At 33.9% G+C, this 13,322-nt stretch overlaps 1 pseudogene; it reads left to right on the top strand.

Annotated features, from left to right (window-relative positions):
- Nucleotides 1-1,481: 1,481 nt before the first annotated feature.
- Nucleotides 1,482-13,322, top strand: part of LOC137758864 (chromobox protein homolog 1 pseudogene) — a 69,110-nt pseudogene continuing 57,269 nt past the window's right edge.

Below are 13,322 nucleotides of genomic sequence, written 5' to 3'. Positions count from 1 at the left end.
ATTTTCTCCTATTTAAAAATGTTTTACTTAAATAACCTATTGAATAGTTAATTTAATAATTGCCTAAGATTATCTCAACCTACTGCAACACTAAATTTCAAGAGTTTAGGAAATTCTGTGTTCTTAAAAATTTTAAAGTATCCAATTCTAAATTTCAAGCATACCTTCTAAGCAAGCTAATAAACTATACCACACAAGAAATGTCATATCACTAGTGAACAACCATTTGCTCAAGGGTATATCAACGAAAATAATCCAAATATTTGCATACAGTATTTTGAAGGGAATATGAAGTGATAAAATGCAATGGCTACAACACTTTTATAATTTTCAATAATTCCTCTACCGGGTGAAATCTTTTTTTTTTTAAATTTGGCTAAAACTTCAGAAACTACATTAATCACATGTATTATAATGTTATATTGCTGCAGTTCAGTTTGTTCAATGTATTTTGAAGCTGCTTTAATTTTTACCTTTATTAACAAAAGATAGTTAATTTTGTTAACTCATTTTATTAGGAATTATTCTTTAAAAAAAGATTTCTTCCATATTGCAAACAAAATAAAGTAGTAATTCTTATTGCACTTACCTTGGAAGTCCAGATCTTCTGCAGTAGCTCTAGGACCCATGAAGATACTAGTTAGCAAAATAGGTAAGAGTCATGCTATTGTAGAGCATATGGTCTAGTGGTTGAGATTATGTTAAAGAAAGTATAATAACAAAAGTGTCATGACAAGCAATGATAAAGGTTTTGCAGGGAAAAAAAGTGAGGAGTGCTTTGGGAAAACGTAGTAGGAAAACATAACTTAGATTGAGGAGATGTTGCATAAGACCCTTTTGATAAAGTGATATTTATGGTTCATTCTGGACACTGAGTAGAAATAAACCTTCATCAAAGATGAAGCAAAGATGAAGAGAGGGAGAACATTTCAGGCAGAGTACAGCATTTGGGGGGTGGGGATTCAATCATGAAAGTGCTTGAAGCATTGGAGGTCAGAAAGCAGATCAGATGGCTGGCAAGTTTTGAGTAAGGGAATTGGACAAGATGAAGCCCTAGAAGTGGTCAGGGAAGAATACCACATTTTATAGACCCCATTAAGGTTAGTGAATTGACAGGATTTGGTGATGGTTTCTTTATAGTTGAGCAGTGGAGAGGGAAGTTTTAAGATTTAAATGAACATATCTGGCTTGAATTGAAACTTAGATGGTTTGAAGTATCATTAATGAGAGAAGAAATCACTCCAATGTGAAGAAGAGCAAGAATTCGGTTTTGAACATACTATATTCGAGATCTTTTTAAGAAGGATGTGTTAAGAGGCAGAATAAACTGATTTGGAACTCAGATGACTCTGAATGAGATATAAGACATTTATCACTTATAAATATTTGAAGCCTTGGAAATGAGTGAGAAGGCCTAGGGCAAAAGTGTTGGGTAACTAGAGTTGAGAGCTAGAATTTTAATAGTTAGAGGTAGAGTGGAAATGAAAAAGCCTTCGAAGGAAATTGAAAAGGAGCAGTTAGATGGATGGAAGAAAATCGGCAAGGGTATGATAACAGTGAAACTCAAAGGAAATGAGAGTTTCTTGAACTTTTTCTTTCTTTTTTTTTTTTTTTTTCAGCAGCCATAGTAATCCTTTAATTTTACTTAGAAATGGCCTTCTCAATGTGTTTTGCTCTCAGGCCAGATGTTTCTTTTCTATCTATTAGGAGTTGTACTAATTAGAGCACTCTAGAGGCCTGGCGGGATCTGGGCCTCAGAGGCAGACAACAGGAACCTCGGCAATAACAGGGCCAAGTGCCGAACAGGACAACCCCCCCACCTCCTCCTCCTCACCTGCTTCTCAGACTATTGCACACACTCTCAACAGCTACTGGGAAAAAGCAGTCACTTAGTCTAAGCAGTTGAACAACAGAATACTCAGCCAGCCTATGCCATGGGGAGCTGAGGCAGGCACAATTTCCCTTGATCCTCAGGGAAATCAATTCCCTTGATTTTTGTTGTTGTTTTTATTATTATTATTAAATCAGAGGCTGCACCAGAAAGCTAGGCAGGTTTTTGCTCAAATGTGTCCACTTCTTTTTAACTCCCTTAGCTCTGCCATTGTCCAAGCATCATCATTTTATGTGATGAATTATCATAATAGACTCTGAACTGGTCCCATCCTCTCCCCACTTCTACTCATTCCTCTCCAATCCATTTCCCACAAAGGACCCAGAGTTATCTTTATACAGTATAAGTCAGAATGTATAATTCCTCTGTTAGCAACCTATCAATGGCTTCTGTTCGCACTACTTACTTTGGCCTATGAGTCTCAGCATGACAGGCTCCTATCTTTCTCCTCAAGCACATCCCATACCGTGCTTCATCCTTCTCCCTGTGCAACATCACACTGGCCCTCTGTCAGTCTAGAACATATCAAGCTCTTTCCCACTTTGGAGCCTTTGAGTTTAATATTCCCTGAAATAAGTACCACCACTCTTTGCCTGGTAAGTTCTTTCTGATCTTTAGTTCTCCTCGAAATGTCAGTTTCTTTGAGAAGCCTTTACAGATAACCCATTGATTTCTACAGCTGTTTTTTTAAAACTACTTTAAAAAAATTTTTAAAAATACTTATTTTTTTATTTAATGTTTTAACCTGTTTATTGCCTTTCTCACATACTAAAGTGTAAATTCTACAAGGATGAGGAGCCAGTCTATCATTTTCGTCATATCCTCAGTAGATAGAATAATCATAGGAAAGAGGAGATCCTTAAAGTATTTGTCTAGTGAGTGAATGAATAAATGAATAAATCAAATAAACTAAGGATTAAATATTTTGTGTGATTCACCTGTATATATGATTCATAATTATGAATTTAGCACACATAACTGATTAAAATGATGCCGTAACTATGTTATGATTTATAATTAGACCTACAGAAAAATTATAGAAGCTTTTTAAAAATAATAGTGCTTTATTTAAAAAAAATTTTTTTTAATACAGCAGGTTCTTATTAGTTAACTATTTTATACATATTAGTGTATATATTGTCAATCCCCATCTCCCAGTTCATCCCACCACCCCCACCACCACCCCCTCCGCTTTCCCCCTTTGCTGTCCGTACATTTGTTCTCTACATCTGTCTCTATTTCTGCCTTGCGCACTGGTTCATCTGTACCATTTTTCTAGGTTCCACATATATGCGTTAATATATGATATTTGTTTTTCTCTTTCTGACTTATGTCACTCTGTATGACAGTCACTAGGTCTATCCACATCTCTACAAATGACCCAATTTCGTTCCTTTTTATGGCTGAGTAATATTCCATTGTGTATATGTAGCACATCTTTATCCATTCGTCTGTCGATGGACATTTAGGTTGCTTCCATGACCTCACTGTTGTAAACAGTGCTGCAGTGAACATTGAGGTAGGTACATATGTCTTTTTGAATTATGGTTTTCTCTGGGTATATGCCCAGTAGTGGGATTACTGGGTCATATGGTAATTCTATTTTTAGTTTTTTAAGGAACCTCCATATTGTTCTCCATAGTGGCTGTATCAATTTACATGCCCACCAACAGTGCAAGAGGGTTCCCTTTTCTCCACACCCTCTCCAGCATTTGTTGTTTGTAGATTTTCTGATGATGTCCATTCTAACCAGTATGAGGTGATACCTCATTGTAGTTTTGATTTGCATTTCTGTAAGAATTAGTGATGCTGAGTGGCTTCTCATGTGCCTCATGGCCATCTGTATGTCTTCTTTGGAGAAATGTCTATTTAGGTCTTCTGCCCATTTTTTTATTGGGTTTTTGTTTTTTTTAATATTGAGCTGCATGAGCTGTTTATATGTTTTGGAGATAAATCCTTTGCCCGTTGATTGGTTTGCAAATATTTTCTCCCATTTGGAGGGTTGTCTTTTCGTCTTGTTTATAGTTGCCTTCTTTGTGCAAAAGCTTTTAAGTTTCATTAGGTCCCATTTGTTTATTTTTGTTTTTACTCCCATTATTCTAGGAGTTGGGTCAAAAAACATCTTGCTGCAATTTATGTCAAAGAGTGTTCTTCCTATGTTTTCTTCTAAGAGTTTTATAGTGTCTGGTCGTACATTTAGGTCTTTAATCCATTTTGAGTTTACTTTTGTGTATGCTGTTAGGGAGTGTTCTAATTTCATTCTTTCACATATAGCTGTCCAGTTTTCCCAGCACCACTTATTGAAGAGACTGTCTTTTCTCCATTGTATATCCTTGCCTCCTTTGTCAGAGATTAGTTGACCATAGGTGCGTGGGTTTATCCCTGGGCTTTCTATCCTGTTCCGTTGATCTATCTTTCTGTTTTTGTGCCAGTACCATATTGTCTTGATGACTGTAGCTTTGTAGTATAGTCTGAAGTCAGGGAGTCTGATTCCTCCAGCTCTGTTTTTCTTTCTCAAGATTGCTTTGGCTATTCGGGGTCTTTTGTGTCTCCATACAAATTTTAAGATTTTTTTGCTTCAGTTCTGTAAAAAATGGCATTGGTATTTTAATAGGGATTGCACGGAATCAGTAGATTGTTTTGGGTAGTATGGTCATTTTAACAATATTCATTCTTCCAAATCAAGAACACAGTATATCTTTCCATTTGTTTGTGTCATCTTCGGTTTTTTTCGTCAATGTCTTATAGTTTTCAGTATATAGGTCTTTTGCCTCCTTAGGTAGGTTTATTCCTAGGTACTTTATTCTTTTTGATGCAATGATAAATGGGATTGTTTCTTTAATTTCTCTTTCTCATACTTCACTGTTAGTGTATAGAAATGCAACAGGTGTTTGTATATTAATTTTGTATCATGCAACTTTACTGAATTCATTGACAAACCTAGTAGTTTTCTGGTGGCATCTTTAGGATTTTCTATATATAGTATCATGTCATCTGCAAACAGTGACAGTTTTACTTCTTCTTTTCCAATTTGTATTCCTTTTATTTATTTTTCTTCTCAGATTGCTGTGGCTAGGACTTCCAAAACTAAAAAAAAAAACCAGTGCTTTATATCTTCCAATGTGATGCACTTTTTACATGTATAAGACATATTTTGATTGATGAATATGTGCTCACCCAAAATGATCAATATATTTAGGAAAGTTTGTCTTTTTAATGATAAATATTTTTTCTGCCTAGTGAAGCCTACCAAAATGTTCAACCCAGTTTCTATTAATAAAAGCAAATATAACTTGGGTTTTGAGTCATTTAATAAATATTTTTTAAATATGTTACAGACGATTTGAATTTTAATTCAAGCTCCAATATTAACTGTTGGTATAACATTTTCCTAGCGATGTAGAATCTGTATGAAATGGATGACTGTGCACATTGTACATATTCAGCGATTTCTTTGGACTCGTTTATACTTGCTTATATCAAGGTAGATTCAATTTTTTTTAAGAAAATAGTTGATGCAACCCAATAGATTTGAATTCAAGTTCCCTTATTTCATTTATTAGGTATGAAACACTGAAAAGTTAATTAATATAATTATATCTTAGTTTCTACCTGTGTAAAATGAATCTAATAATAATATCTGCCTAGCAAAGTTGTTATGATGATTAAAATATTACATATGAATACTTAGCCTACGGGCAGGGAGCTTTGCACATGTTTGTGGGTGTTACTGTTACTGTTATCTTTATTCAGAAGCAAATCAAGTGAACTTGCAATGGAAATCTTCCAGAACCAATATCTGATGGCAAATAAAAGCTTTTTTGTGTGTTCAATGTTGGATCAATGTTAGTAACTGAGTTTAAAACAATACAAAGAGAAGTGAAAGTTGACATTGTCTTATGCTTTTTAACATTTATGTATTAACAACTCTAGAAAGCAGGAAAACTTTCCAAAAGAAAAACATTTTTACATGTTAAAAAAGGTACATAGATTGATGTGAGAATAGTATTACCTCTAACAATTTCATTACTTAACATGTCTGAAAAGTTCATTTTCATTCTACTGTCATAGCCACTGATTTAATAAGATACTTTCTTGATTAATGTATTCATGCCAATTTGATTAAGAATCTCTACATTTTCTTTGACTGTTGTTTCATGAATGGATAGATTTATTTGAAGCAAAAATAAGTGCTTGGATATTGTCTTTTGAAAGTTCAGTTTTAAGATAAAGTACCTACAAAATAATCTATTTTTTTCTTTATCTGAAATATATAATTTATGGGTGTTTTTTTTTTTTAATGTTTCTCATACTTCCAGGAATACCCTACATAAAAAACACAAAACTATTGCCTAAAAATTGTGTGAAATCTTGAATTCTGTTAATAATTATGCTGATATATCTGTGTATATGAATATATACAGATATATATAAGCATCATGATAGCAGTGATTTAGCTCATTCTTCCTTTTAATAAAAATGGATTTTCAGTAACATTCCTTGAGTTTTAAAATACTCAGCTCTTATATAGAACAAAATATCTTAGAACAGAAATTAACTGTAATTTAAAAATGTTTAAATAATACATGGAGCATAGCTATATGATGTGAATTCCAAATACTACCAAAGAAATGTCTTCATGTAGTCATTAAGGCATATGAAATATGCATTTACACCTTTTAAAATATTTATTTTGAATATAATATATGTCTTCTAGAATTCTGCCATTTTATAAAGCACTGAATTGAAAGAATAAAAACAAGTTTTCCTGGAGAATCTGTTTGAAATACTTGAATAAAGAAATTGATCTTGGGCCAATTTTTAAAGTAAAATTTAAATATTGTTTTAATTATGTTAATTGTACTCAGGTATAATATGTAACTTGCTTTTGTAAAAGATAATTGTGATTTTAGTTAGTGGCATTGTTTTCTCAGGAGTTTTGAATATGTCTTTAAGATTGCAGTAGTAATCAAAGTTGGAAAACTTATTGCCCACTATAGAAAAGAAACAGAATCAATTACTGTTCATTTCTAAGCACTTTCCATTAAAGAAATTGCCAGTTACATCAAATGGGGGTCGGTCATATCACACACAGCTACTCTCAGCAATCTCTTTTTATTAAGCTATGCTACGATATTTGGTACTTTGAGGAGTGGAGTGGCGAAGGAAGCTATTTGGTAACAAATGTTTTAAAATAACTACTAGTATTAATATAAATTTGTTTGAGTATTTTTAATTTATATATACAAATATTCAATGATATGACTACTGCTAGGGGTGCTACTGTGGTGGTAGTAAATTGTGGTTTACGCAATATACCAAAGAGAATTGATATAGGTAACTTTACATTAAATTTTAAATAGGTGTAACTATACTCCATTATACATGTTTTCATTTCCTAAAAACATTGTTTGGAATTCTCTTTTCTGTTAGAAAGAAGTTTTGAAGCTACTTTAATTATATAAAATATGAAGTAACTAAGTAACATTCAACTTATTCAAATGTCAGTTATAAAATGTCTTCATATAAAATGGTAATTTGTTAATTGAATTTAATCCAAATCAAAAGTACAAAATCCATAGTTTATGATTGACTCACAAATAGGTTTTTGCATTTCAGTTAAGGGTTTAATTTGTTCTTTAATAAGTGTACTTAAAAACTTGGATCATTCTGTGATTATTTTTAATGGGTTCACTTTATAATGGATACATGTATTTATACAACTGGATTTTAATGAAATTTGTTCTAATCAGCTTTGATTATCGTTTTATTACATGTATCCCAGACCACATAATGAATGCTCAGTAATAAATGGTCAGCATGTATGTTTTGTTAGTAATGTCTTTATCTATATTTCTTTATAAAATAGTAATGCCACCTTTTTACCGTGCACTATTCTACTTTTTTGCTATAAAACTTCTTACATTCTGAAGTACTATGTAATTTATTTATTCATTTTTTTATTGTTTATTACCCATTCCTTCTCCACTAGAATGAAAATTCCATGAGAGAGAGAGAAATCCTCATATGTGTTTTTACTGATATATCCTAACTATCTAGAACAGAGCATGACATATAATAGATACACAATAAATACTGCTTAAATGAATGCTTGAATAAAATAACATTAGTGGCTTTATTCTGACAAAATTTTCAGATCTTCATGAAATAAGTGAATTTTTAGAAATTCTATATTTTAATATTGATGTAAGTAGTAGAAAAACTAACAAACTAATATCATTGTAGAAAAATTAAAATGTCTTTATTATCTTCTATTAAAAATAGTCTTTTATTCAATATAGTTTTGGAAGTCCTAGCCACAGTAATCAGAAAAGAAAAAGAAAAAAAAGGAATCCACGTTGGAAAGGAAGAAGTAAATCTGTCAGTGTTTTCAGTTGACATGATACTATAAATAGAAAATCCTAAAGGCACCACCAGAAAACTACTAGGGTTCATCAGTGAATTCAGTTGCATGAATTTGCATGAAGTTGCATGATACAAAATTAATATACAAACATCTGTTGCATCTCTATACACTAACAATGAAGTATCAGAAAGAGAAATTAAGGAAACAATCCCATTTATCATTGCATCAAAAAGAATAAAGTAGCTAGGAATAAACCTACCTAAGGAGGCAAAAGACCTATACTCCGAAAACTATAAGACACTGATGAAAAAAATTGCAGATGACACAAACAGATGGAAAGATATACTGTGTTCTTGATTTGGAAGAATCAATATTGTTAAAATGACCATACTACCCAAAACAATCTACAGATTCAGTGCAATCTCTATCAAAATACCAATGCCATTTTTTACAGAACTGGAGCAAACAAATTTTTAATTTGGATGGAAGCACAAAAGACCCCAAAAAACCAAAACAATCTTGAGAAAGAAGAACAGAGCTGACGGAATCATGTTCCCTGATTTCAGACTATACTACAAAACTATAGTAATCAAAGCAGTATGATACTGGCACAAAAAGAGACATAAAGATCAATGGAACAGGATAGATGGCCCAGAAATAAACCCATGCACTCATGGTCAATTAATCTACAACAAAGGAGCAAGAATATACAATGGAGAAAAAACAGTCTATTCAATATGTGGTGCCGGAAAACCAGACAGCTGCATGTAAAAGAATGATATCAGAACATATAACCCTATATACAAAAGTAAACTCAAATTGGAATAAAGACTTAAATGTAAGAGTGGATACAGTAAGTCCCCTACATACACGCGAGTTCTGTTCCGAGAGCACGTTTGTAAGTCCAATTTGTTTGTAAGTCCAACAAAGTTAGCCTGGTACCCAACTAACACAATTGGCTATATAGGACTGTACTGTGATAGGTTTATAGTACTTTTCACACAAATAATACATAAAAAACAAACATAAAAATAAAGAAAAGATTTTTAATCTTACAGTACAGTACCTTGAAAAATACAGTAATACAGTACAACAGCTGGCATACAGGGGCTGGCATCGAGTGAACAGGCAAGAAGAGTTAATGACTGGAGGAGAGACAGGAGGTGGGAGATGGTAGAGCTGAAGGATCATCAGCAATAGGAGACAGAGGGCAAGCTTCAATTTCACTCACACCTGACGTTGATGGCACAGGTTCTGGTTCCTTGCTGAATTCAGTTCTATCTATCCTCTTGGAAAAATGATCCAGTGATGCTCTTCTTTCTTCATCATAGATGACACGGTAGCACTGGATTGCATTCTGAATGGCTGTTGCAACCTTTGTGTACTATTCTACGTTCCGGTCCTGTGCCTCAGAAACTAATAGTGCCTCCTCAAATAAAGAAAATCCTCTTGCCATTTTCTGCATCGTGAATCTCTTCTGTTCTTCAGTTACTTCTTCTTCTTCTTGTCTCTCTTTGTCCTTTCTCTGGGCCTCCAATTCCATCAGATCTTCATTAGTAAGCTCCTTGTGTTGCACAGCAACAGTACTGTACAGTAAAGTACACAAAAGCACAACCACTTGTAGAGGATGCACGCACGTGACAGTGTACACCAGACATGTGAATTAACTTACGTGGTTGGACATGCGCATGCATGTTTGCATTTTTGAAAGTTTGCAACTTGAAGCTTTGTATGTAGGGGACTTACCGTACAATAAAACTCCTAGAGGCAAACATAGGCAGAACACTCTTTGACATAAATCACAGCGATATTTTTTTTGCTCTATCTCCTAAAGTAAAGGAAATAAAAGCAAGTATAAACAAATGGGACCTAATTAAACTTAAAAGCTTTTGCACAGCAGAGGAAGTCATCAACAAAACAAAAAGACAACCTATTGAATGTAAGAAGATATTTGCAAATGATATGATTGATAAGGGGTTAATATCCAACATATGTAAACAGCTCATACAACTCAACATCAAAACAAACAACCTGATTAAAAATTAGGCAGAAAAACTGAATAGACATTTTCACAAAGAGGAAATGCATATGAACAATAGGGTCATGAAAAGATGCTCAATATCACCAATCTCATCAGGGAAATGCAAGTCAAAACCACAGTGAGATTTCACCTTACACCTGTCAGAATGGCTATCATCAAAAAGAACAGAAATAACAAATGTTGGCAAGGATGTGGAGAAAATGGAACCCTCCTGCACTGTTGGTAGGAATGTAAATTGGTGCAGCCACTGTGGAAAGCAGTGTGGAGGTTCCTCACAAAACTGAAAATAGAACCATATGATCTAGCAATTTCATTCCTGGGTATATATTTGAAAAAAAAAGAAAACACACTAAATCGAAAAGATACATGCACCCTGATGTTCATAGCAACATTGTTTACAATAAGCAAAATATAGAAGCAACCCAATTATCCATCAAGAGATGAATGAAATTCTGCCATTTGCAACAAGGTGGATGGACCTAGAGAGTACTGTGCTTAGAGAAATAAGTCAGAAAAAGGCACATACTGTTATCACTTATATGTGTAATCTAAAAAGAAAATAAATAAATATATATATCAATAACAGAACAAAAACTGACGCACAGATAAAGAAAATAAACTAGTGGATACTAGTGGGGAGAAGAAGGGGGGGCAAAATAGAGGTATGAGATTAAGAGATATAAACTACCATGTATAAAATAGATAAGCAACAAGTATATATTGTACAGCACAAGGACATATAGCCATAATTTTGTACTAATTTTTAATGGAGTATAAGCTATAAAAATTTTGAATCACTATACTGTACACCTGAAATTTGTATAATATTGTAAATCGACTATACTTCAATAAAGATTACTTTATAAAAAGTGTTGAAAACGACTTGTGTAATTGAAATAAATTAATGTCCCAATTTATGAGTTTGCATCCTCATTTCCTTTGATGGACTCTCCCAAACATCCAGTATCCCAGCCTGCCTGCTCACAGCCTCTCCCTCTTCCTTCCACCCTCCATCCTTCCCCCTGTTTCTTTTTTCTTCTTCTGTCTCCACCTCTCACCTGTTGTGTTTCCTGCCTTTAGCTTCTTCATGTGGTAAACAGTAGAGCCATATTCAGATTGCATTCAGTATTTAGGGCATATGATACTAATTTCTGGGGGAATTAGGTCAGCAGAGCACAATGTCTCAGTAGTCAAAAAGCCAGGCCTCAGACAGGATGAGATTTCAGTTCAGGATACTATAGCAGAAAAAACTGGGGTCTGTCTGGCTTTGATGATTGCCAGTCTAGTAATTCAGCGTCTTTCTGTCTCCATCTGCTCCTCTAGTCATTTGGCCTGCTACTTCTATTTGCCTCACGTTTAAACTAGCTGAAATAAAGTCCATTTGAATCTATTAATCACTGGGAAAATAAAGCATATTGTTAGACAGATACACCAGTCATGAGCTCCTGCACTAGCCTATTAAGGTGTAAAAGCTCTGCCAAATGACATAGTTCTTGGCCTACCATTTATACAAGTACTCGTCCTCTGACAGGGTGATAGGCGTTCAGCCTAGATCAAGATTCCATAAATTTCTTGTATACTAGTTTACTGTTCCTTTTCAACAATCTACTAAAGCCTTTGAGTTGTTTTCTAGTTTTAAGCTATCAGAGGAGACTGCTTAATACATGAGGCACTTTGGGAATATGCAGCAATGGTGCCAAAGGCCGTATATAGAGAGTCATAAAATTCTTTAATTTTTTGAGATTTGTATGAAAATCAGAAAAAAAAACTTACTATGATTTAAAATTGCAACCTGTCATTTATGTTTCCTGTTAAATAATTCTTATCTTGCAGCTATAAATCACTTTTTTATTAGCACACACTAGTTTGTAATCTCTTCATTTATTGACATTTATGTGTGTGTGTGTATGTGCGTGCCTATGCATGTGTGTGTACTATATGTATGTATAGTGTGTTTTATATTTATGTGTATATAAAATAACACCAAAAACTAAATATTGAACTTAATGAGTTACATTGCAAAACCCTGAAAAGAAATGGTGAATTCTTTGTGTCATGTACTACACTATAGGGCACGCTTAGAACTCAGCAAACTAAAAAAATAATAATAATTAAAAAATTATGTAATAAAAATGGTCACAGAGGGAAGACTGGTAGCAGGAGAATTGAGCCCAGTAATAATAATTGATGTAATCTAGTCTCTGGATGAACATGTAATTGTCCATCTCTTTTGCCCCCAGGAGTCTCTTAAAATTATTCAGGTGAAGTCTGATTCACAGAACTCTAAGGATATGTAAATGTGAGGATTTATAGTCTAAGTTTGCTGTAAATAATGGGTCAGTGCATGTCTGGGACAAAAGCATAAAAGAATAGTCAGGTTGAGATATTTTATTTTTCATTTAATATCATTTATTTGCACATTTATAAGATCTGCACTGGGTGGCTAGCTCACACTGAGGATAAGAGTCTCCAGCCCTCAGGGGAGCATCTCTCCCAGAAAGGGGACATCTTGAGGGTCTACTTTGAGGAGAATGACAAAGAGATGAAAAAGCTCAAAAACGTGCAACACCTTGCTCTATACATTTGTATAACATGCCTTGGTGAGGAATTCTTCTCACTACTCAGTACCCTTTTCTTCCAAGCCAAGTGTAATTTTAATATCTACACATATGCTATGTATACACATAGCCAGGGCACCATCTGAGTTCAAATCAGGACTCTTAATGCAAGATAGTTAAGTACCAACCTACACACATTTTGGCCAAAGTGAAAAAAAAAAAGAAAAAAAGGCCATTGTTCTAATAAAGATTTTAAAATAAATGTAGAAGAAATAGCAAGACAGGGACTGATTTCACTTACGTTGGATTGGGGACTGGTAAGGGACACGGGGAAGAATTCGCAGAGTTTTTCTGGGTAATTCTAGGAACCTAAGAAGCAGGAGAGAAGGACATAACTAACAGCAGCCTTGAATAAAGACACATGCTGTGTAAACTACAAATGAGTCAGGGGGATTAGAATACTGG

The sequence above is a fragment of the Eschrichtius robustus genome, chromosome 2 (genome assembly GCF_028021215.1).
Source record: "Eschrichtius robustus isolate mEscRob2 chromosome 2, mEscRob2.pri, whole genome shotgun sequence".
Classification (NCBI taxonomy): domain Eukaryota; kingdom Metazoa; phylum Chordata; class Mammalia; order Artiodactyla; family Eschrichtiidae; genus Eschrichtius; species Eschrichtius robustus.
This window is presented reverse-complemented; position numbering and strand designations above follow the sequence as displayed.